Here is a 26256-nt window from a genome sequence, read left to right as displayed (position 1 = left end):
ATTCCAGCCAGTAGATCTCACTGATAAGTAAGACTCATCAAAAAGAGCGATTTGTCAATGCGTACGGCCTTGGCTATGGAAGTCACGTGATAATCATGATGGTCTGCATTTGAGTGTTTTCTCAGCCGGCTTTCATGGCTAACCTGTTTGACTAATTACCCAGGTTGCCTTGGGTGAGCTAATCGAAAACACACAAACAGACAAACCAGTGTCTCAATTATCATTAGCCTTTGGACATTTGCAGACAAAATTAAAGGGCTAATTGGTTTGGATGAATTTAGGTAAATACAAAATAATTTACCCAACCCAAGCAGCGCCCTCGTATTGTGTCCACCACGTGTCAAAAAAGGCTATTATAAAATGCTTTTGTTTTATCACGTTTCTCTAGCCATTACCAAGTGTCTACGAAGCAGAAACTATGCAACCTATGTAGCCCAGGGTAGGCTGGGGGCCTTCATCCCACAATGCACCTTGGACGGCCATTTTGAAGCCATGCAGTGCCACAGTAGCTCGGGCTATTGCTGGTGCGTGGACATGGACGGTCATGAGATCAATGGCAGCCGGCGAGCACCAGGCATTCATGTCCAACGTCCCGATTGTGAAGGTTGGTTTACACTCAATTGGCAACTTTTAGTTATTATTTTTTTATTTTCAAATTTGCAAATTTGTAATATGAGGCCAAAGTGAAGAACATTGCGATTTGGTGTTGGCATTACAAGTTTCAAAGTTATTATAAGATGAAATTTTGCGTCGGGGTGATATAAATTTTTGCCCTTCACCGACGTTTAAACACTGTATACTCAGTGTGTTACCTCCCGAGTGAAAGTTGGGAAAATCACTCAGGTGGGACTCGAACCCACGACCTCCTGCTCTTACCACTCGACCACGGAGCTAACGGGATCGGTTGGCTGGTTCGAATCTGATGTACATAATGGCGGGTACCGCATAAACTATTATAAGATGGAATTTTGCGTCGGGGTGATATAAATCAAATTCAAATTAGGTTTGCCCTTAACGGACTTCTTTTTTTCTCCAAATTTCACTCGGGAGGTAACACACTGAGTATACAGTGTTTAAACGTCGGTGAAGGGCAAAACCTAATTTAAATTTGAAATTTCAAAGTGTTTTCTGGAGTGGGAACAAAGTTAACACTGCAGTAGAGTGGGACGTTCGAAACACTCCTGCCCCCGTCTCCATGTAGTGACCTGACCAAAAACCAAAAACAATAAAGCAAAATCAAAGGTCATGCGGCGAGTTTTTGGACCCCTCGCGCGGCCCACCGACGGGAATTTTACATTGGCCTGCCCTTTCTCTTGCTATAAATTTAGACTGAATGATTTCTAACCGCAATCACCCCAAAAAAACATTCATGTTGGAATTTTTATCTTGGTATTCCTCAAGAAAAAAGTTGAAGAAATCACTTGGAGATGGGTGAAAACGAATTTGTACTTACTACCTTTTACATCCGACATTTTTGTTTCATCTTTGTCCGAGTACACCGAGTTGCACTAGTCCACATGTAGTTAAGATTTTTGAAGTGAGAGGTCAATTTTTGGCATGTTATTTCTCTTTCATGTCAGGCGATTTTTCAGTTTCCATAAATTGAGATGTTAGTAACAATTTTACAAAGGCCTTTTTCGCAGGTGATTTTCGTAAGAAATGTACCAAAAATAATTGCACATTTTAGAATTTTTACAAGTAAATTTTCCTATTCGAGGGTTCCGGAAGCGACAACCAGGGACGCACTTTCAGGCTCCATTAAAAAGGAAACAAGAAATTTAGCCAACTTGAGACTTGAATCAAATTTGTATGTGATTTGTCAATCCAAATTATGAATCATTCATGTTGTGAGCTGCTTTCCTTTTTCTTTTTGCATGCCCAGCGTTGCGCCCCCGCATGTTGACCACCTGCCAGCGTCACCTCAAGCAGGTCCAGGGGAAGAACGGCCAATCACCGCCGGGCCGGTACGTCCCACAGTGCACCGAGACAGGCGAGTATGAGACCGTCCAGTGCTACGGCAGCACGGGATATTGCTGGTGCGTCAACGAAAATGGGGAAGAGATTGATGGAACACGAAGAGGACCAGGCACGGGCTCACCGAATTGCGACGGTAAGCATTTGCAACTCCTCAGCTAAACAATCCAGTGTAATTGAAGGAATTGTAAACACTGCATGGTATTAGATATTAATCCTCCTATGGAAACCTGCATTCTGAGCCATGTTGTTAATACCTAGGTCAATATTGGTCAAGTGACCCATTGGTTTGTTAAAAGTACACCAGGGGAAGTGAAGGAAACTTTGACCGTTTGTGACCTTTTAAACAGCAGGAGGGTTAGTCACTGTAGCGTCCGAAACCGCCCTGCCTATTACTCACTGTAGCTCCAAAAAATCGCCTGAGCATTCTGTGGTTTTATTGATTCTTCAGTGAATAAACACAATGTAATACAATGTACTACAGGTGGTAATGGTTAAAGCGTGGTATTAGATTCTGAAATTTAATTGGTCAAGAACTGATCATGTGACATATTTCAGTTCAACACCTTTTATATTTGTTAGAACAACTATTGTTGGTATCTATAGATTAATTAATAAATAGAGCAACGCCTCTCTGGTACTAAATAAACTATGTAATTTTTTTCTGTGTATTTCACTGCTTTTCATTCCAAATAATGTAATCATTATTGGTATTGGCTAATAACACTATATCACAATTTGAAACTCGGTGGATTAGTGCATGCTGTAGTTTAGTCCAAACATCCCCCTGTCCATGTATGCCACTGTTTCTCTGTTTTGTGCCAGGAGGTCCCCAGGGCCCTTGCCCATCTCTAGCCAGCCAGATAGAAGCAGGATCAGCTACCAGCGACTTCCAGCCTATCTGCACCCCCGACGGGCTGTTTGTGCGTGTTCAGTGCGACGGTGTACCCCAGTGCCTGTGCGTCAATGAGACTACCGGGGAAGTGTTGAAGGTCCTCAGTGAGATGCCACAGGACGGGGACTTTGACGCTTGCAATGGTGAGATCTCTATTCGTTTCATTGAGTGAATAATTTTTGTCTGCCCCTGATTCATTACGATCACTTCAAATAGTGGATACTGTCATTGTTCACCCTGTTTACTGCCTTGGCCTGTGATTACAATAAGTCAATTCGGTATTCCAAAGTAGTCTGATGCACAGCAAGATTTGCCGATTTCTTGTTTCGGGATAACCGCGGCAGATAAATGCACACAAGGCTATGGGGGAACGTGGTAACCAAATCTGCATTCTGTGCAATTTTTCTTGCAATCGAAATGAGATGGAAATTTCTTTCGCACAAAAGTTTTGACACACAAGACACCGTAAAACACTTTGCTGTCCAAAGTTTTTTCAAAATGTTATACTTCAGAAAACCAATGATCTCTTTAAAATTGCTGGTACCCCGCAATGCTTTTGCACGTATATGATGAAATCTTTACCCCGAAAGAAAAATTGGCAAACCTTGATGTGCACATGCGCAGTTGGAATATCGAAATCACTCATTGTGATTGACTTGAAATACAACTTTGCAAACCACACAGTGTTTACACCATTGTAAAATACTTCCCCCGGATCTATTTCATCCTTCAGATGCCCATGAGGAACCAACTCGCTGCCAGCTGCACAGGAACAGCGTACTTGCCAGGGAGGAGCCCGAGGGCCATATCCGCTACGTCCCACAATGCACCGAGGCAGGCGACTACAGACAGATTCAGTGCTATGGTGACACGGGTCATTGCTGGTGTGCGAATGACATGGGAGAGGAAATAGACGGCACGCGCAAGCGACCTGGGGAGGGAGTGCCCGACTGCACAGGTGAGGATGATCTGATACATCGTGCCCTCTGGAGACGTGCACGCAATAGGGAACAAAAGATTGTATACGTCTCCACAGGACAATTTCTATAGATGAATACGTCTCCACAAGATTTTCACGAAATAGATATATGGATTTTAAAAACTAGGAATTTCCAAGGTGGGTTGATCCGTCGCAAATGGAAGAGTTTAGAAAAGGGATATTAAGTCCAAATTTTAGCCAAGGAAATGAATTCTGGTTAAAATAAGAGCATTTTGAAACTTCACTTTCAAACTCAAAAACTTTACTACACGATAACAAAGAAATGTCTCCAGAAGAATACAAATTTCAGTATGTGGGGGTCTTTGTGTTGATGGGCTGCACGTTTAACCAGATCGCGCAGGGATTATTTTGACATTGACTGGATCCAGGCGCGGGATTGTTTTTCATGAACCTCGATGCTAGACGGGTTCAGGCTGTCATCTGTGGGTAGCACACCCTGATATTTCCATCCTCGCCTGCTACAAGCAGGTCACTGACAGATATTTTTCGTCCTCGCTCGTTGCGTGTACATCTGTCATCCATTCCGAATACCGCAAAAACCTTTGCGTGTATACAAGTCATCCGACGTGAACTGGTTAAGAGCCTAGTTGATGGTTCACACCGTATGCGCTTAACTGGTTCCCGCGCGTATGGCGCAAAGTACGCACAACCTATTATATTCTGAATGAGCACATAGGCATAGCATCTATGCCTGAGCAACAGACGTCTTTGGCAATGCGTTGGAATATGTCTCTCCCATTTTACTCCCCATACCGCTCAGGGGAACATGCGCATGGAGTCTGTAATAATCGGTCTCAATAAACAATTTTGACTGCTTTCAGAAGTACATTAAAACTTACCTGATTCCTGGAGCATTCTATTTCATCAGGAAATAAATAGTTTTACCATACCACAAGTTAAAGCAGACAGTTTTATACACCTCTTTGTCATATTCAGTCAAATAAATCCAAACCAAAATTTATATGTTCGTATATTTCAACTTGGAATAAATGGAACAATTAACTTGCACTTTGTGAAAATTTTGTTTGATGAAATGTTTGCAACTACCAGTATCATTGTGTTAGGGGAAAATAAGTGCACCGTACACAAAGATACAGACTTTGGTTGCTAAAACTAGCATTGTGCTTCTGTTACTGCTCATACTTGTCAGAATCACTTTTCAGAATGGGGTTGCTATGGTTATACACTGAGAAAACGCACAGTAAAAAATAGTAAAACGTGACAGGTGGATTTGTGAGGATTCAGGAAGATTCCAATTGAATTCTTAATTATGACGGAGTTGGGGTAAAATTAAACCAAAAGCGTTCTAAATGTCAATGAATTCAGTCAAAGATTGCCGTGTCATACGGGAGGAGGCTCTATCGTCGGGACTGATCGGCGGTTACATCCCACAATGCACCGAGGAGGGCCTGTATGAGCCAACCCAGTGCCAAGGCGGGACGGGCTATTGCTGGTGTGTGGATGAGAATGGAGAGGAACTGACGGGAACCAGGCGGGGGCCAGGAGAGGAACGGGTCGACTGTGAAGGTAACGTCTATTTTTCTTTGTATGGGATTTGCCAAGGAGCAAGTTCAAGCGAGAAATATTTCTCAACACCAATTATCCATTTGAAAAAGTGAAACATTTGCACATTTATCAAAAGTTTGAAGAATAAAATCAATATGACAGCTGTTTCCAAACTTCGCTTTTCACTATATTGTCTTCTTAAATTGTGTTTAACTATATAAAGCCTGTCAAACCTAGCCCAGGTTGGACTCCGTTGTGTACACGCAACGGAGTCCAAGGTATGAATCTCTCCTGCCATAGCGAAAAAATTATAACACATTTTTTGCATATTTTTACCTGATGGAGGAAGCTGAAATTTCGCTTATATATTCCTTGTGTCCAGAATTGTGCCTGCGCTGGGTTAAGAAAGGGCAAATATGTCCGCGGCCGGCGTGTTTACCGAAATAAACCACAATCCCACGCTTTCGTTGAAATCATTTTCAGTACGAACTTCCCGCGTGAAGATTACGCGTGCGCGTGCATGCACATTTAGCACGCTGCCGCCACGGCAGCAAGCGGCAGCAAACGGCAGCAAACGGCATGCGCGTGTACGTCTTCACGCGGGGAGTTCGTACTGAAAATGTTTTCAACGAAAGCGTAAAACTTGCGGTTTATTTGCAGTAAACACGCCGCCCACGGACATACTTGCCTTTTCTAAACCCAGCGCAGGTACAATTCTGGACACAGAAAATATGTGAGCGAAATTTCAGCTTCCTCCGTCTGGTAAAAATATGAAAAAATGTGTTAAAATTTTTTTCGCTATGGTGGTAGAATTTGACGTTAGTCTTAATGCAATAAAGACGTCGTCCAACCTGGGCTACGTCAAACCTGACTTTGGACAGTTAGGAGAGTGCAGGATTCTTAAAAGGTAACAAAATGGGGTTTGTCACGTTTTGAAAGTAAACTCTTCAATTGCCCTAGGCTCGTAAATATGCTGGAGGTGTAATAATGATGATTGTCTTTCAGATGTGTGCAGTCTGCCAAAGGTGACCGGTCCCTGCCGGGGCTACTACCCTGTGTTTGGCTACGATGCGGTGACGGGAACCTGTGACAAGTTCATCTATGGTGGTTGCCAAGGCAACGCCAACCGCTTCCAGACTCGTCTAGCCTGTTTAATGACTTGCACAGGTAGGCCAAAATGTGGATCACATCCCCATCACAAAATGTTATGTGTACGTTTTATTTGCATATTATATTTGAAGTATGTACTCTTTCGTCCCTTTCTGGACATTCTTGTAGCCTCAAATGCCTCTACCAAACAAATAACAAGAATCAGCATGGCCTAACCCTTTAGTATTCACTTCTCTCAGTGTATAATTTGGTATGCCCGCAGCGTTTCCTGTAAGAGGTAAAATTCTTTTGCTTTTCAAAACCCTCTCAAAAGCATATCTTTTCTAAAAACACTTTAAAATCTTGATCAGAATTTTTAATTTTCAACATTTTGTTTGTTTCCAAAAATGTTAAAAATGCTGTTAGTTTGTAACTTTCAGCTCTAAAGCTTTGTGGCTGCTGTGTGATAATTTAGGGGTTCAAAGTATTGTGAACGTTACTCATCTGTTGGAAGTATCCATTGATATCATAAGAAAATTGAGCTCCAATTTGTATGACTTTTCCCATATCTTAGATTTCCAACCAGAACCAACCACAGTGCCACCTCAAGGCACCACCCAGTCAGTCACCCCCACAGAGTCACCTGAGGAGCCAGCAACGGTTTCATCCACCACAAGTGCATCGTCTGCGACAACGTCCTCCCCGTCCACCACACCCGAGCCTTCTTCAGCTTTGCCGTCCACCACCGGGTCGTCCAGTTCAACCGTGAGTCCTGGCTCAACTTTGGCATCCACAACACCTTCAGCATCCACTACACCAGACTCGACCACTCCCAGGGAGCCCTCCACAACGCCCCAGACCACCACTCTCATTGCATCCATGTGCGAGATTCAGAGGAAGGAGGCGCTTGCCAACACGCTGCCAGGCGTCTTCATTCCTCAGTGTGAGGAGGACGGGTCCTTCAGACCCAAGCAGTGCTACGAGCTGGTCGGCGTGTGCTGGTGCGTTCACCCAGACGGCATTGAACAAGGAGGGACTAGAGTCCGCATGAATGAGCCCCTGGACTGCCAAGGTGAGCTATTCAACATTCATTTGCTTACCTGTTACATTGTGTTACATTATGTCACAGTGTGTTACATTGTGTTGACTCCCTAGCCTATACATGAGGCGTTCAGTCAAAATGAGATAGAACTGGGCACAGGCTCAGTTGTTTTCAATTTTCAGATTTATTGATATTTGTAATCTTTGTAAAGTCTGCTACACATTTTTTTTAAGAAATAGTATGCAAAGCATGAAAAAAAACTTGTTTTTGAGGCATCTTTCATTTTCACGACTACAAGAACTTGAAACCTTGAAGGCCTTTTTCTCAGTACACTACTTTTTTGGCATGTCAATCAATGCAAACTTAAACAGCACAACCTGTCAACAGAATGTCCGATGGAAGTGCAACAAACAGTGGTAAGGAGATTTTGATTCTCTTTCTGAATACCCACAAACCCTCATTTCGTCCTCTGCCCAGTTCTGTCTCATTTTGCAAGAATGCCTCACACATTGTATTATTTTTTACCTCAAGGAGGCCAAGTTTGTATGCTATCTTGCACTTTATCAGTCCCCATTCATTGAAACATGAATACATTTTAAATCATCGTGTTATTCATAGAAATGGAATTGCAGCAGGGATGTGGTCGAGTCCATCACAAGTCCCTGCAAGTCCATCACAAGTCCTCCAGTCCCAATTCAACTCACAAGCTATTCAAATGAGCTTTGACAAAGGCATTCCTTTGTCATTGTTCATCCACTGTTACTTGTGCTTGGACTTGTGATTTATTTGTGACTGGACTTGTGATGGAGTCAATCCCTGGAATGATCCTACACCAGCTACTTGTAAATTGCAGGAAATGAAGGACTGTTGCAACTTTCTTGATCCAATTCTGGTTGATCGTCACAATTGACCTATCGCCGTTTGTGAGTTAGCCACGCCCTTAGACAACCCTATGGAATTTTTGTACACTAAGTTTTATTTGTATCCGATTTTGCGCATTCCGCGTCTATTTGTACATCATGTAATTGGACAATATTTCACACTCTGCGTTGACGCGATTCTAATGCAATTCTACCGCGAAAGGTCAATAAAGTGACATGTCTTTTGTTCCCGATGAGCAGATGTGTGCAGCATGCCAGAGTTTAGAGGCCAGTGCCCTGACAACATCCAGAAGTGGTTCTTCAATGTCGAGGCCGGGTGTGCGAGACGTTCACCTACAGTGGTTGCCAAGGCAACATGAACCAGTTTAATGATCAGCAGACTTGCGAGCAGACGTGTATCACCCCAGGTAGGACAGTCAGTCAACTTGTGATGAAATTCGTCTTCTTTCACTAGTGTTTTGAAACCCTATAAAGTTCTTTAATTTTTTTCATTAAGTATAAAAATTCTCTGTATTATTGGACCATAAACGAACAACATGCATCGTAATGTACAGCAGGGAGCCAGGAACTTGAAATTATATGATATCATTTGGCTATCATTCAAATTAGAAATATTTGTGCCTTGCTGATAATACGTAGTATACGTGGAAGTGCCCTTTTTTTTTTTTTTTTTAAACAAACAATTTTTCCCCGACTGCAGAACCGACATCATGCACAGAGAAGCGTAAGATGGTCCTAGCCCGGGGCTTGCTGGGAGAATTCATTCCAAAGTGCACAGAGGATGGACGGTATGCAACGCAGCAGTGCCACGGCAGCATAGGACACTGCTGGTGTGTGGACGAAGAAGGAATGGAATTGGGAGCCACGCGTCGAGGGCCAGGGGAGGAACTGCTGGATTGTGATGGTAAGGGGGAGCTTTCCAAACATCAGGGCCAAATTTCATAGCGTTGCTTAACAGCCGACTTTGTGCTTACCGAGCCTCCATCTATTTCATAGGGACCGTTAAGCAGTAAGCACAGCAAAAGCACGCTTAACCCCAGAAAGAAAACTTTGCTCAAATCAGTGACGTAACAATAGAAATCTCCATGCGTGCAACCGTTAGCATGAAATAGTGCTTAAGCAGCAGCATGATTTTCTGCTATATAGTAAGCACAACTTTTCTGCTTACTGTTAAGCAGTGCTATGAAATTGGGCCCAGCTTTGTATCTGGCTTCTATTTGAAGTTGTTCTCACCGTGCTCTTCGACAAATTCAAATTGGCTTTCTGTTGATAAATTTTCAACTTGTATGTTTTATTCCAACAAGATTTTTCCCCCTTTTTGAATGTTTACAAGCCTCTGAAAAAAAAAGAGTTTTAGTTTTGGGCATAAATAGATCTGCTTTGCACATAGACTGGTTTCTGGTCCGTACAATATCAATACTGATTGTGGGGCGGGAACCAGCCTACCCCACGATAACAGGAATTATTGTCTGGCAGCTGATAATTCGAAATTGTTAAGTACATGTAATAATTCAATAACTAAACGCAGGCCAAATTGTTTTTTTCAGTCGACGTCTCATTTAAAAGTGAACAACTTTTGTATTACTAGAATGAATCTATTTTTCGGGCTGAAACTCGAAAATAGCACGGGGAATGCATCTTGAAGTTTTTTTTGTGAAAGAGATTAATTAGCTGTCAGAATTAAAGCACCACTGGATGAGCAGTTACCAGCTAAACATATTCACCAGCTAATCATATGCATCTCCAAACCTTTTTTTTAATGATTGTAATTGTCGACAAAATTATCAAACAGGGGATTGAGTAGGTGATGAAATTGTTACCATTCACAATCTGTTTGACAAGTGCAAGGATTAGTTCACATGAAACAAATCTTCGGAACACAAAGGATATGTTATTTCCTATACTTTTTATATTTTAGATCAAATTAAATTAGATTAGATTTCAAAGAGGCTGTTAAAAACGGCCGTCGTTTTGCTCCTATCACTTCTTGGATCTTTTGTTTCTCTCAGACGTATGTCGACTGCCCAAGTACAGCGGACCCTGCAGGGGGTCCAGCACCATGTGGTACTATGATGTCATGGATGAGAGGTGTCAAACCTTCAGGTATGGCGGTTGCCAAGGCAATGGCAATCGATTTGAGACGGAGGCTGAGTGTCATCAGGCGTGCTATATCCCAGGTAAAAACCACTTTCCGTTCTTTTTTTGGGGGCGGAGTCAAAATCGCAAGTCAAATAAAAAAGTCAGTCACAAGCCAGGTCACAAGGAACAGAGGAAAACCTGACACTGGCAATATGACAGACAGATATTGCTTCATTAAGGGAAGGGGGGTTGGGGGCTTTCACAAGTAAAATTGGCTTGAAAAAAGTTCGGTCAATGCCCGGGGGTAGGCACCCCTCCACACCCCCCTTGCGTCCGCCACTGATTTTCATGACATTGTTAATAAGCATTCCCCAATAGGTATATGTTATGATACTTCAGTTGAACAAAAATTTGATGGCTTAATTGCGGCAACTTTAGACTTATTTAGAACTATAGCCAGCCACAGTAAAAATCTCTCTATTTCTTTCTTTGATTTGTTTCTTTTCTTGTGTCTTTCTTGGATCACTAGAGTTCACTGGCCGACCCCCAACGGTTTGTGAGATTCAGAGAGAGGAGGCCTTATCTAGCGACCGCTTGGACCTGTTTGTCCCACAATGCACCAGCGAGGGTGCCTTTGAGTCCCGTCAGTGCTACGATCTGATTGGTCAGTGCTGGTGCGTGAATGAAGACGGCGTGGCCCAGGGGGGCACCAAGACCAGACGCGGGCAAGTGCCGCTAGACTGCAATGGTAAGATTGTTGACTTCAAATATCCTTAGCCAAGGCTTGTGTCGCATATCGTCACCGGTTTCACGAAGGGACGGGCATGTGGATTTTGAAGAAAAAACGTTTTCGAGATAATTGCAGGAGAAGTTTCTCCGTTTTTAAAACAGCAAAAACTACTACTTTGCAACAACTTTATGCAATAAGGATACCTTGACGTAATTCTTTGATAGGTAAACTTTAATTTGAACCCAGTAATTATAATTAATACAGTGGTTGATTAGCCAAAATTATTAGTAAAGATGTCCGTCCCTTCGTGAAAACGAAAATCCAACTGTTTCACATTTACGCCCTTCTTGTTTAATGTGCTTTTCCATAGGGAAGGGCGCGCGTGTTCGATTACGCGCGCACAGGTGAGAATGTAACAAAGATGCCCGTCCCTTCGTGAAAACGAAAATCTCCGTTGACCTACTTTTACCGCTTTTCCGTGCAATACGTTTTGTACGTGTTCACGTGGGCAGGCATGTTTGCGTCTCTTCATGAAATCGCAAAATGCAATTATCGAGAAGCCTGCCCCTGATGTCATTAATGTTAATCAGGAATAAATGATGTTTTGCTTACGGAAACCTGCCAGAATGCTTAAAGTACCATGTTTTTAAAGGAAAATGGTGAAAAAACTTGAAATCGAAAAATTGTCAATTTTGACATGCCTGTCCCTTCGTGAAAACGGTGACGATATATAACCAGTAACAATCAGTGCCTACTTGCACACAATTTCATAATCATTTGCTCTTGGTGCTCTTTTTGTTTGAAGCAACAAAATTGACCACAATCTCAAGTAGGGTGCATAACAACTAACCTTTCAATTTTCAGTTCAGTGGATACTATACATTTTGAGAAAACAGAGAAAACACATGCACAATTTGTGGGCGTCTTATAACTGGATTCCGTTGCAAACTTAAATCAGTGAAGAAAGTTCTTGGGTCTTATTTGGTGGGATCTGGTCAAAATTGTGTGTGTGTGTGTGTGTTGATTACTGGTTACAATTTAGTGTAATATCCTGTTTCTACTGGTTCTAGTGTGCGTGCCTAGTGTCCTCTTAATCTCACTGAATGACTGACTGAATTTTCACTTGTGACATAAACTGGTTGTGGACTGCCATCGTTTTGCACTATTAACCCGTAATGATGATGTGTAGACCACGAACAGACTTGTAGTAAATAGCCATTCTGAATCAATTGAATGGAATTGTTTACGCTCTGAGATTAGCTTTGTTTATGGGTGCCTAGTCTTGTTGATGTAAAAGCTAAATATGTACATATGTATCTATCAATCTATCTATCTATTTGTGTTGTTTGTTGTATCTGCAGACAAGTGCTCCTTCCCTAAGTTTGTTGGGCCTTGCCGTGCCGATATCCCCAAGTGGTACTACAACATGGGCACCATGTCTTGTGAGGAGTTTGCCTACGGTGGCTGCGGAGGCAACATGAACCAATTTGACAGCCAGGAAGAATGCCAACAAGCCTGCCTGCCACAAGGTATAGACCTTAAGAATAGTTGTTTACCTAGTCTTGATAGGAGTGTATGCTAGGCATGCAACTTTTCCTCGGATCTGCTGATTTCCTCGTTTTTTACTTCTCGTGAACGCCGTTACAAATTGAAAAAATACTGTACAAAGTCTTGCAACGTGTGGTTTGGAGTTTCTCCTTTTTATAAATTCCCAGTTGCATGCTTGTTAATCACAATACAGAGCGCCACCAAGATGTAACCATGGAGAGGCCATTTTCCACGGCAAAACAGGGAAAACAGTCAACTATTTTGCGCCAAATTGTACTCTTCTGCACAATGGCAGAGCATTTTTTAATATTTTGTGTTTTTTGGGGGGTGATGACTTCAGTTGAAATGTTTCTAGTGTGAATATATTTATTTAAAAAAAGCTTCCAAATGCATTAGTGTGTGTGTGGTATCGTTAACAGTGAAGGGCAAATGATATGCAGTAGGGCAAAAGTGGCCTATCCCAGCCAAAATGTTTGCTGGCTCCTATATCCGTCAGTCCAGTAAGAATGCTCATTGTAGCCCCCGACGTGGGGTTTATTAATTTTACTTAGGTAAGGTAGATTTGCTGTGACACATACAGCTATCAGGACAATTTGTAAGGGTTTGCGGGTGTTGCCTGCATGTCAACATGTACAGATATGATGTGAGGTCAGGTCCCAATTTCATGATGCGCTGCTGAGCCCACAGTTCTCTGCTAAGCACACAGTTCTCTGCTAACTGAGCCTCTACCCATTCCATAGCGGCTGTAAGCATCAAGAACAGCAAAGAGCACACTAACATCACGGACACAATTTGCTTATAAAAGCGACGCAACAATAGAAATCCATAAAAGAAACTGATGATTTAATACACGTAATTGGCTTTTCAGCCAAGGGAATATGTGATGCGATCAAGCTAAATGAGTCGTTTGTCGGTCCTGGTCGAAATTGTTTTTATAAAAAAATACAGATTTGAAAAGAGCACAATCTCAGCATTACTGCTGTAAAAAACTGCATGCTGATACCATCTTTAGTTTAAAAATTATGAAGGTTGGAACACCAAGAGATTTGACGAAGTGATGTGATGAAGTGGCCCTATTTTGGCCTGAATCGCCTAATAAAAATTCCCGACAAACAACTCATTTACCTTGATTGCATCACATATGTTGTGGGGGTTTTCTTTGTTAATTTCTTTTTGATTAGTTTTATTTGTAAAGGCTGTAATTAAACCAAAGAAAAACAGTTGGGACACTGCCAGTTGAAAGGTCATTCATTACAAGTAATTAATATTATTTTTTGTTGAAAGGTCCTGAGATGCTTTCCTGTCGGATGCAGAGGGAGGAGGCCTTGGCCAACCCCCAGCCCGGCAGGTTTGTACCCGAGTGCACCGAGGATGGCTGGTTCACATCCAAGCAGTGTCACGGCAGCACAGGCCAGTGTTGGTGCGTCACCGAGACTGGAATGGAGCAAGGGGAGACCATGCGGGAACCAGGGATGCCTCTGGTGGATTGTGACGGTAGGCAAAACAATATCTTAAAGAAGTTGTTTATTGTTGACAGACTTTTTAATATAAGAGTAGACCAACATATAAAACAATGGCACAGGCCCAATTTGTTTTGTATGCTTAAATGTATAAATATAAAACTTCTTAAGGATGTTTACATCCGGCACCTTCAAAAATGCAGACATCAGAAATGAGCTTTGTATCGTTAAAAGCCAGCAGTCTGCTTGAACTGACCAGGGGGGCTCTTTACATTAAACATGCTTGCTCCGCATCAGCACTCTGTGCTACCCTGTGCTTGATATCTGCTAGATGGAGTTTGCACAGTAGCTAACAGATTCAGAACCTTTTGAGTGCCCCCCTCCAAGAAAATGAGGCCCCCAAAAGTTCCCCCCACAATTGAACCCCAGTAGTACCAATGACTTAAACTTTCTAGATAATTTTGAAATGTTCTACTCAAAGCCTGCTTGCCACAGTAGTAAAGATCGAGGTACTATGATTTTTTGTCATTTCTACCTCCCAAATAGATATGTGTAGTTTCCCTAAGGCCACCGGGCCTTGCCTGGCCTACTTTGCCATGTGGTACTATGACACTGAGGAACGGGCGTGTCAGCAATTCATCTATGGTGGTTGCCAAGGCAACGGCAACCGATTTGAAAGCCGAGAGGAATGTGAGCGATCCTGCACGGTGCAAGGTAATGCAAACTTTAGATCACATGTATAAGTTGTCTAATATAATAAATGACTGCTTATAGCTTGACCAGATTTCCTACATAGGAGATGCCACAGTTGTAACGATCAAATTAGCCCTGCACGAAAGCAAATGTGAAAAACGGAGAAGTTGTTTTCAACGTTGCCACTTTGTTTGCCCACCTTTTATTTTTGTTTCTTTTTTTCCAAATTTTTTTTTCAATATTCAAAGCTGCATTCACAGCAATTTCTGTGCAATCGCTGATGAATTATGTTTGTGCTAAAATATTTTTCTTGTGTTATTGAAAGCAGAAATATTTTCTTGCCATTGCACCCCCAATTACATTATTACTATGGCAACAAATCACGAAACACATATAGTTGATTTGTCTTGAAGATCCTTTTGTGATGTTGTATCTTCTTTCCTCCCTTCCTCCCTCAGTAACCACAACCTCCGAGCCCGTCTCGCTCTGCCTGGTGACCAGACAGCATGCCCAGGCCCAAACCATTGTCGGCAACTTTGTACCGCAGTGCACAGCTGAAGGTCTGTTTACCAGACTGCAGTGCCACGCAAGCACTGGTTACTGCTGGTGTGTGGATGAGATGACTGGGGAAGAGATTGTCAGCAGTATTCCCAAGGTGCCAAGGGCCCGACCGGACTGTGATGGTAAGGAGTCATCTCACTCAGAACCCTCCGCCGACCCATTCAGCTCTAAAATCAAGTTACGCTGACATTTTGTGGTATATTTCACAAGTTCCTCATTCAAACATAGCCAAATTGCGTGTTGAGTGTTCCTTTAGTTTGGGTTGAACTATTGATCCTGAAAATCCTAGCCAAACATTAGCCCCTCTGACAAGAACCACAATTAAATCTTTTTGGTGAGTCTAACCAGTTTCGCAACAGGGTGTGGATAATCATCCTGTCTGTCAACAAGGAAGCTCAAGTAACAGCTGCTTACAGTCTGTAACATCCCAAATTGATAGATAGCAAATGGTAGCATTGATTTGGACCCCATACCCTGTGTGTGGCAAATTATGAAATCTGATGTTAATGTATATAGTACACCCTGGGGCGCTAATACAGGTATAACCAATCCAAACCAAACTTTCAAAAAAGGAGTTCTAGCACCCATCCATCCATCCATCTGTTTATAGTTCGTCTGTCCCCAATCTCGATGGTTGGACTCCATGATGATCATGTCCTCTTGGTTGGATAGCTTTCCTTCACTCCACTCAGTTCAATGCCAGATTTGCATTGTCTGTATGCATTTCAGGTCATTGTTGATGTTGTTGCTCCACATTTTCTTTGGACGGCCATGGTACTAAGTCTAGTTCTAGATTTTCCATCGCTACAGCCTTGTAGAAATGAAGGGTCCTTTTTTTCTCTCCAAATAGCCTACTACGAGAACAGCACAACCACGGCTAATGAGCCTATGAGTAATGCCACTGAGCCTACTGATGGCGTGACTCTGAGCCCTAGCCATCCATTAGGTGATGAGGGCTGTGCTACGTCAACCTTTGGTTGCTGCCCTGATGGCGTCACCCAAGCCAGCAGGGAAGATCGCTTCGGTTGTCCAGGTGAGCTGCTTGGCCCAATCATTGAATTATTAGATCATGACTTTTTGTCTATTGCGTACAGTAGCTCAGGCCCGGATTATCCAATAGGCACAGTAGGCATTGTGCCTAGGGCCTACGCAAAATGTAGGACCTACACAAAATTTGAGGACCTACGAAAATATCACAGTGTGCCATAAAACACATACACCCACAACAACACCCACGCACACGCAAGAAATAAGCTTTTAGCGTCTCTCTCAGAATTTTCATTTTCACCAACTGACAGTGACTTAGCTGCTGGAACATGTAGGTACAAAATTTACGCGTAAAGTTTGTCATTGTCAAGCACGGTGCCAACAAGCTTTTAGAGCTACCAGTTTGGCCTGGGTTGCTTAGGACAGCTTAGTATCAAACTGATGGTGCCTAAGGCCTACGGATTACTTACTCCGGCCCTGCAGTAGCTCAGGCAAAGTCAGTCAAAGGCACAGTGAGATCTGTACGCAAATTAAAGTCAAAAGAGTTCCTATATTTCCATATTCCCTGTCATGTACAGGTGTCACCCCAGCCATGGTGGAAGTGGCCCCCTCGGATTCCACAGTAATCTTGGGCGGTACCCTGACTATTTCCTGCCGCGCCCAGGGTAACCCCACCCCGTCCATCACGTGGCATCGCAACGATGTAGACATCGTGTCAGCTAGGGACAGCAGGATTAGCGTGAGCGAGGACGGCACGTTGGTCATCGAGGACGTAATGGAGGCAGACGCTGGGCCGTATGTCTGCAGGGCGTCCAATGGAGTGGGACAGGCTGCCAAGGTAGCCGTGGATGTAGATGTCTTCAGTAAGTAGATTGGCTCAGCACTTAAGCTCAGCTTATTGACACCATAGAGGAACATTAGTAGGACTAGCTTTGCCGAATATACCGAATATTAGATCATCAACCTAATATCCTAATAGCATTTTTTTAAATTAAATATTCAAAAAGTGGCGGGATCTTCTTGTGGCAGTATGAATGCCTTTGGTAGAGTTGTTCTTGTGGGTTACCATATCCTTTATGTGAATATCCTACAAGTGTCAAAACTCCCAATATGTGGGACACACTATGCTCACACTGTTTCACAAATGGGTACTCATTGGTAGCATTTTCGCAAGAGTGCAGATGGCAGTGACGTTCATGTGCCCGCTGTATCTCTGTGTTGAGGGGTAATATAGTGCATAAAGTCAATAGAAGTCATAGTGCATTTTATGTGGATTATTCCATGGCAGCCAGTCAGTGTTGTCGGCATCTTTTTTGAGTACTCATCGACTTTATTGCCAAATACTTAGCTAGCTTTATGTGAATAAAGCCATATAGAGCATGGACATTGCTTAATGAATGCTTCAGCAGACTTAACAGTAAATCAAAGACTTCAGACTTGACCTTCTTTTAGGGAAAACAGCTCAGCTTTGTAACCTTTGCACCACGTCCCTGTGGCTTTGATGTACAACCAGCTGAATATTTAGAAATAAATTCAGTATTTGAAAAGTACTGAACTACAACTCTGAAGCCAAGTAAAAAGTGGTTCTTTCAGGCTTGTGCATAACGGTGCCTTGAGCACTTGTAGATGTTGAGGTGTCATAAGCTTGGCTCATCTCCAGCATGAGCTGAGCTGTAGGCTCTAGCTACCGGGTAAATTGTTTCAAAAGCTAGCACACTCCAGTTGCATTTGTTGCTACAGAACAACATACGATCATCTGACGTTTGGAGTAATATTTATTTGCATGTGCAGTAAACTCTTGAACTTATTCCGTCGATGTGGATCTGTTGCAAAAGACGAAGCCAAGGTTGGGAGAATGGCCAAGGAGTTCCTCCTTGACCAAAATGAGTTTAAGGACAATTGTCACTTGTTAATTGGGTTACTCGTCAGTCAAAACGATTAACTCTTATTGGCATAGTGATCTTTCCCCTAAGCATGTGTGTTCACTGTCGGAAATGTAGGCTCACTTCCTCGGGTTGGCAATGGTAAACACACATCCTAAGGGGAAAGATCACTATGACCATAAGAGGTAATCCTTCTGACTTTATTGAGTAACACAATTAACATTAAAGGGACCCAGGCGCAGGATTGTTTATCATAAACCTTGATACCAGACGGGTTCAGGCTGTCATCTGCGGGTATACACACACCCTGATATTTCCAGCCTTGCTCGCTCGGCGGGTCGGAGACAGATATTTCCGGCCTAGCTCATTGCATGTTTATCCGCCATCCGTTAAAAATACCGCAAAACATTCGTGTGTATACATGTCATCCGATGTGAACTTGTTAAAGACTTCTGACCTACTTTGTTGGGTTGGGTCACAATTACGATAACTTTATAACAGTTGTGTGACAATCTTTTGTTTGACAGCACCAGTGCAAATTCCCGAGACCAGCCAGCATTCCATACGGGCCAAGGAAGGGGATGTAGTAGAGCTACAGTGCCAGGCAACAGGCAACCCCAAACCTGTGGTGACCTGGATGCAAGGCGTGGCCTTCCTGCCCGGCAACGACCCCCGCATGACCCAGCTGGATGACGACACGCTACGCATAGAAAACGTAGAGCTGGGCGATGCGGGCAACTACGTCTGCACTGGACGCAACATGTTTGGCACTGTGCAGAAGAAGACGGTGACTCTAACAGTGGAAGGTAAATCAGGCACTCGGTATCATCATCCGCATAACTCTTCAGTTATGGACCATTATTGAGCTGAAGTCCCTCAAGTCCCTTGCCAGCTCTCCTCAAGCCAGAGCCATATACAAAAAAAGAGTTTCAAAACTCAGTTTCTTATGCTTTTTGTTAAAATCAGTCATATGTTTTGCTCAATTTAAGCATTAAAATTGGCATTAGTGGGATGCCACCTTTACTTGTTCAGGAATCATCTTCATAATTACACATACTGAGTGCCGTGAATAATGACTAAACAGAAGCACATTTGTTTTGTTGTACCTGTACAGCGGAGGTGCAGATTGTGAACGTGCCCCAGGATGTTACAGCTGACGTAGGAGCCACTGTCAGGCTGTCTTGTGGCAGCACAGGCTCACCCAAGCCCACTACCCGCTGGACGGTCAACAACGTAGGGCTCCCTCCCATGGACCGCTTTGAGTTCTTGTCCACCGGGATCTCATCATTAACGGTAGGTTGTCATTGTTAACATGAGTGTATTCAAGGGCATAGCAATGGGGAGGGGTGGGGGGTCTGAACACTCCCATTACACAATCCAAGTCCCCTCCCCCCCCCAAAAAAAAGATAATAAAAGCCAACAGGAAGAGGTCCAGATTTCATGGGTAAAACATAAACCCAAATTAATCTCTTGAGGGCCATTCTTTGGTCACTGTGTGACATAAAATTGGGCTTGTCTGATTTTTTATGTTTTCAGGGGTGTGAAATCTCAGCTTTAAAGCTGATTTCAGTTTTTTTGGCTGTTTTGGATTTCAGCTTTGTTCCCTCTCTTGCTGTGTACAAAAGTATAGGAGATTTCCAAAGTTCAGCTTTTTTACACCTTTTTTCAGCTGTTTTCAGCTATTTTTATCAGTGGTCACTCACACCCCTGTGTTTTACCATTTGTTAAATACATCTGACTTTCACTGATTCATTAGGTGAGTACTTTTTACTCCCTACCTCAGAGTATAGTTTCTACTTTCACAATTTGTGTCGAAATATTGGGAGGGGTCATCAAAGTTCAGTCACATGTGTGACATCAGACGGAAAAAAATGTTATCCGGCCCATATCGGAAATTCACGCTTTTCTCCAATTTCTAAGGACACACGCACCCATACTTATTTTGGAGTAAGACTAGTCGTTTGTGATTTACAGAATGCATAAACAATGTACACCCTCTGCTATAGATTTACTAATGTAATTTGTTCTGTGGCCACGTGTGTGACATTTTGATGGGTCACGTGTGTGACATTTTGTAATTAAAATTATGCTACTTAATGCTCAGAAAGACCAACTTACGAAATTTCTTAAGAAATTTGCATCTTTCTTACCAGCAACACTTGAGTGAACAATAATCAGTTGTACATTACATAAAAACTCCCCCCCCAAAAAAAAAAAGTTCTGAAGAATGGCTCTTTACCAGCATTTTAGGGCTCCACAAAGTCATAATTGGGTGTGTGTGCACATAGTTGTCATTCCTTTTTGAAACGCCAGATGACTTCTCATCAGAAATATCCTGCAGTTTGGTATGATTGCCAGAAATCCCTCTTTATTGCAACGTTGTATGATATGTCTTTGCCTTGAACTGTTTAATGTTCCAGGTCTGAGAAGTACCGATGCTGGTACGTATACATGCACTGCAGCCAATGGGATCTCAAGTCACAGTGCTAGGGCTACAGTCACTGTCCTGGGTAAGTCAAGCTGAAACTTTCTGTCTGTGACAGATTTGTTTTTGTTTTTTAAAGCTATAGTCCATCATTTGTAATTTTGTGCATTTTGTTCGTTTGAAGCAACAAAAGTGCTCAAAATCTAAAGAAGGGTATTGAACAACTAACCTAATGAAGTTTCAGCTCAGCTTCAGCTGTATATTCCAAGAAAAACAGCATTCTAGGATCTCAATTTCAAATCAAAAGTTGCTGAATCATGTTTTGAATTGCGCCTGAATTCAGCGTCCGAGACACGTTCTCGCTGAGCCGATTGCAGCTACGAAGCACCGTTGGAAAGGCATTCTTTCGTTGATTACTTCAAAATGACAGCTTGCCAGAAAGAATAATTTCACAGGGAGTTTAGTCCCCTTACTATCTTTCAACCAAGTATGTTTTTCAACAATAACGACGCCAGCCACTTTTCGGATAGCTGCAAATGATGGACTATAGCTTTAAGAAACAGGATTGATTACAGATTGTGTAAGGCCAAAAAATCCATGTGTGCAGTAAGCGTAGTACACGATGCATTCAAATCAATTGTTCAATAAGCAAGGCATACGTCCTTTGTGCATTGCGTTATCCTAACGGCGTTGTCCATTGAAATTGTATGCACCTCGGGTAGCGATTGAACAGGATCAAGATTTGTTGCCTGCAACTTAAACAAAAACCGATGAAATGGAGGGGTAAACGATAAATATTAATGGTTGGCCTAAAAAGAAAACAGTTTGTATGTGAATCCTATGGAGAAAAATTCAGGTCTACCTTGATTTTAACTTTTAAATGTTTGTTTAGTAAAATGGCAAAGCTGATCAACTTGAAATTTGATTAAGGTTTCATTTTTACTTGCAAAACTGCTTCATTCTCTCTATTTGAGCTTTTAAGTCTGCCAACTGTGCAGAGAAATATGTACACATGGATTTTCAGAGTACGCATCACGGATACCCAACTGGTTAACACAGCACAATTGTGCACAACGAAAACAGACACATGGATCTTCGGTCTTGCATGTCACATTTGTTGCTGTTGTTTTCCTCATTTATTTTCCTGTCAGACATTTCTTGGTTTTTTACCTTGCACAGAGTGACCTGCTGCCCTTTGGGCCCCAGGTAACCAAATTTTTTGAAAAAAATAAAAATTGAGGGCCAATGACGGTCACCTTCCATCTAATCCTCATTTGACCCTTGCCAAATAAGCTGGTTCAATGAACTTTGCAGCCAGGGCTACACCCAGGCCGTGTCAACAAACTTTCGACCAGGCCTCCTGCCAAGTCTCATTGAAACATCAACAAAGACCTGTAACTTGACACAGTCATCTCCCTTCATAACTGCATACCACAGCCGCCAGTCAATTATCTCTCCAGCGCACTGTCTGGCAACTGTCTGGCCACTGTCTGGCACGTGGCTTTTTGTTGTATTGCTACGAATAGGGTCTTGCGTAGTGCGGGAAAGTACCTGCTGCCCAAAGGGCAGCAGTTGACGAGTTGTTGTAAAGTTTTTTTGTAAACGCTGCGCAAGGTTAAAGAAATCTTTATAGATTAAAGCTTTATTTTTGTAAGCATGTATGTACATTTCCCATCTCCTGCAGACAGACAGACCATACTGTCAATAATGTGGAGTTCTTTTCAGAACCACACACACACACAAAGATTTGAGTACGTAATGATTCATTATCTATCTATCATGTAACCCTCGCATAAATTGATTAACATACCTTTGGAATAAGAAGGAGAATGTTGCTTATTCCAAGTGTTCAAACTTAGAGGAATATACAACATTTGCAAACATCGAAAAATAAAACTACCAAGTTTTTTACGAAATACCTTACTAGGATGTTGGTAAATGACAGTCCAAAGCATCCTGTAAGTGATTTTCAAGAAAATGGTATTTTCGTATACATTTCCCACAGTGGTCGGCCGACCATGCACCGTTGGAAAAACCTAACTATTTTTCAACTACTGCTCCAAATTTACCATTTTTTTCAGTCCAAATTTTGTTTGCTATTGGTTACATGTTCATGAACGGGTGCAGGCCAGTAGATTGGTTCCCTTACCTTACAATTTTCCGGCATCTATAAATTGATCGATTTTATCCTCTAGAGTCAGGAACCAGACTACTTGAACATTTTTGTTTTTCTTGGTTTTTCCAGCATTTTCGAACACAAAACCTGAAGCATGTCAGTGTAAAACAATATTTGACCTATTATACTAACCCATCATATAGTTCATTTCTGAAAATTACATCAAAAGCCAATGATGTACATTCCCTTTAAGTGTTCTGTTACTTATCATGAGCCTATTTGAGATATGACACAGGAAGTATGAGGACGCTGTTTAGCTTGGGTAAATACACTTTACCCAAATCAAACAGCGCCCTTTTGTGTCTGCCATATCTCAAATAGGCCAATGTGTTTTTGTGCTTGCCCTGCAAGTCATTCATCCGTTGCCTTGTTTGTTTTAATCCAGGCGCGGCCGTTGATCCCAACTGTAAAGATAACAACGCGTACGCCAACTGCCGTGTGGTCCTTCGCGCCAACTTTTGCCACAAGAAGCCGTACGACACGTACTGCTGTGCAACGTGCCAAGACAGTCAGATGCGGGGACGTCGCAGACGACGATAAAACCTTGTCCACACGAGTTCGAATTATTTACTATCGCATTTGCTTCTGAGACGAAAAACAGACACGTTCATGTTTCTGAAATGTTTTAACTTGCACAGACTTTTTAAAAAACAATTTTTTTTCAACAAAAGTGTTTTTTTATCTTCATATTACATTTGACACAAACCTTTTGTAGGATTTTTATATGGATATATATTTTTTACAGTTAAGCAAGCTGAAGTGATATTTTGGCTGCATTGGTTCTGTGCTGTATGGTGTGATTTAGCGGTGCATGCATATGTTTCCGGCATGTGAAGAAAAATGGTATAGAAAACAAATACACTTTTGCATTTCTAAGAAATGTACCTCAGATTCAAATGGTGCTGTTTAAGGTTCTTTTTAATGACAGTTCATATTGCAATTTATGTGTTTCTTTCCTAAAAGTAACTTTTTAATTAAAAGTAAATATTTAAACTTCCCCCAAGAAGACAGACTGAAGGTTGTTAAGAATATTAAATTTGTAAAAAAAAATCAAATCAAAATGCTCTTTGACTGAGGTTTTGTGTCCAGGAAAGAAGTTGACTCAAGTTTTGTCCTTGATTTGAATGATTTGCCAATTATGCAGCAATTATGAATGAATTCCCTGGCACTGTGCAATGACATTGTACTTTACCTACACAGCTGTACTGACCCCAGTTCTTTCTCCCAACAGGGTAATAAACTTATTTGCAATTTTTTTGTCTGTTTTTTTTTTTACTTCCAAAAGAAATACTGCTATCTTTCTAATTTTCATGTCTTTCGCATATTTTGGGCAACAACATTTCCATTCAGGTGTCTTTTTTTAATTTACATTTACTGTTTTGTTTTTTGACATTTTGAAGCTAGTAGTAATTCGGTCCTTTTCCAGATATATTTGTCCTTCACAAAAAGCAGGATATTCGTTTGTCACCAAATGTTGGATGTCCATGGAGGCACAAATTATTTTGTATTTTCTCTTTTCTGCTGTAATAATATCGGACTAGGTTTTGAGGTACAGAGAGAAATCTTACTTTGTTGTCTCCATATTCTCTTCCGCATGCAGCGTGTGTAGTTTCTGCTTTTTAACTTATTTTTAGCTATTCAAACACACTGCCATGGCGCACTGATACAAATGTGAACTTGATAATGGACGTCATTGATTTGACATGAACTGCACGTACACTGATGTGTTATACTTGCACACTTCAAGGCTGGCATGTTGTGGCAAAAGTGAGCGTCCCTAATACAAGTATACGTTTGGAATCTGCTAACTTCCAGCTCTTTTCCGACCAAGCTTCGGAAACAAGTGCCCTGAAATTTGAACCCAGCATCCACAGAGACCATAAAAAGTTTGTCAACATGTATTAATGTCCTCGCGAAGTTTTCATCCAATTTATAATTTGCGAGGATTGTAGTAATGCCTATTTGTAATAGATAAATGCATTTTGATGTGACGTTTTGTCTTAAAATAGTTAAGGTGTTGAAATTAATCAGATGCTGCCGAAGAAATATTTATGAACGCGTCTAATTTTAGCAGTCGCTGAATGGTTTTTTTTTTATGAATAGGAACTACATGTATTTTTAAACGTTTTATACGCCTGGATATAAACATCTGTTCATTTTATTTCCAAGAACAGGCGCATGTATACTTTGTATAATAATTTCGTACGTGTAGATCGTGTACAGCAGTGAAGTACAGCTTTATCCGTAGTTTTTGTTTTACATTTTAGAAATATTGAATTTACATTTTAGCACGTTTCAGAGATTAGTTTTGTAGCAACACGTGTACTTCAATTGAAACCTAAATTATTATGATTATTTTTACAGTAAATGTATTCTGTTACAAAAGGGTGCCAGTTATATTATTTACTGCCGATGATTGCAATGGTGCTAGTTTGCTTTTCGTAAACTTAAGTAGATTTGTGAAACTGTGTCGTGTTTTTAAATACACAGAGTTGAATTTAGCTTTTTTCAAAGAAAAAATGAGTATAGAACGGTGTCTCATGAAATACGACCAATTTTTACATCTTCCTTATGAAGAGAAATAAATAGCATCAGGGAAATGTCATCTTATATTTTTCTCCAATAAAATTAAGCCAGAGATACTTCAACTACCTTTCCACTGGCGTTCGTTTATTTATTTTGTATTAATTTTGTATTTTATTAATTTATTTTTGGTCCTTTTTGTGGGGGGGGGGGTATAATGTGTGAAGTAAATTTATCTATGTGTGTGTATTCCTATATTTATTGTCGTTTTCAACCTTACGTGTTTCCCTGAGCAATCCATGGTTCACGGTATCCTACTCTGGTGGTGGTAAAGGAGGATCTGAATTTGTATCCAAAACTTTACGTTGCGCAGAACTTTACCCCCAAATGGCATGCCATTATACCCTTGGACTACCGTTTCTTATTTTTTATTCTGTCGTATTTAGTTTGTTTCCTGAAGCGTTGTAAGCGCAAGCAAATATTTCATAGACCAGTTCATTTTCTCCCCATTGATCTCGGGGCATAGGCCTGTATGTACTTTGTGTTTTCCCGCCAATTTGAAGTTAAGCATGTCCACCGTGGGCGATCCTGCGACGTGCGTATCTCTATCTCAGCCAATCTCACCACACGCGGGAGTACTAGTATTAAAAGACGAATGTATTATTACCGATCGTCATTAAATTATGATGATGCAACATTTACCACGGAAATCTGCACGGAAATCGTGGGCAGATGAATGTTAATAATCAACCGCTTGTGTTTCCGGTTTGTTGGAAATCATGACGAAAATCTAGTTATATATTT

At 41.6% G+C, this 26256-nt stretch overlaps 1 pseudogene; it reads left to right on the top strand.

The window, feature by feature from the left end:
* The window catches only part of LOC119743279, a 26347-nt pseudogene extending 770 nt beyond the window's left edge, over positions 1–25577 (top strand).
* The last annotated feature ends 679 nt before the right edge of the window (positions 25578–26256 follow it).

This window comes from Patiria miniata, unplaced genomic scaffold (assembly GCF_015706575.1).
Source record: "Patiria miniata isolate m_02_andy unplaced genomic scaffold, ASM1570657v1 HiC_scaffold_6, whole genome shotgun sequence".
Lineage (NCBI taxonomy): Eukaryota > Metazoa > Echinodermata > Asteroidea > Valvatida > Asterinidae > Patiria > Patiria miniata.
The sequence above is the reverse complement of the archived record's forward strand: the minus strand, read 5'-3'. Positions and strand labels throughout refer to the sequence as shown.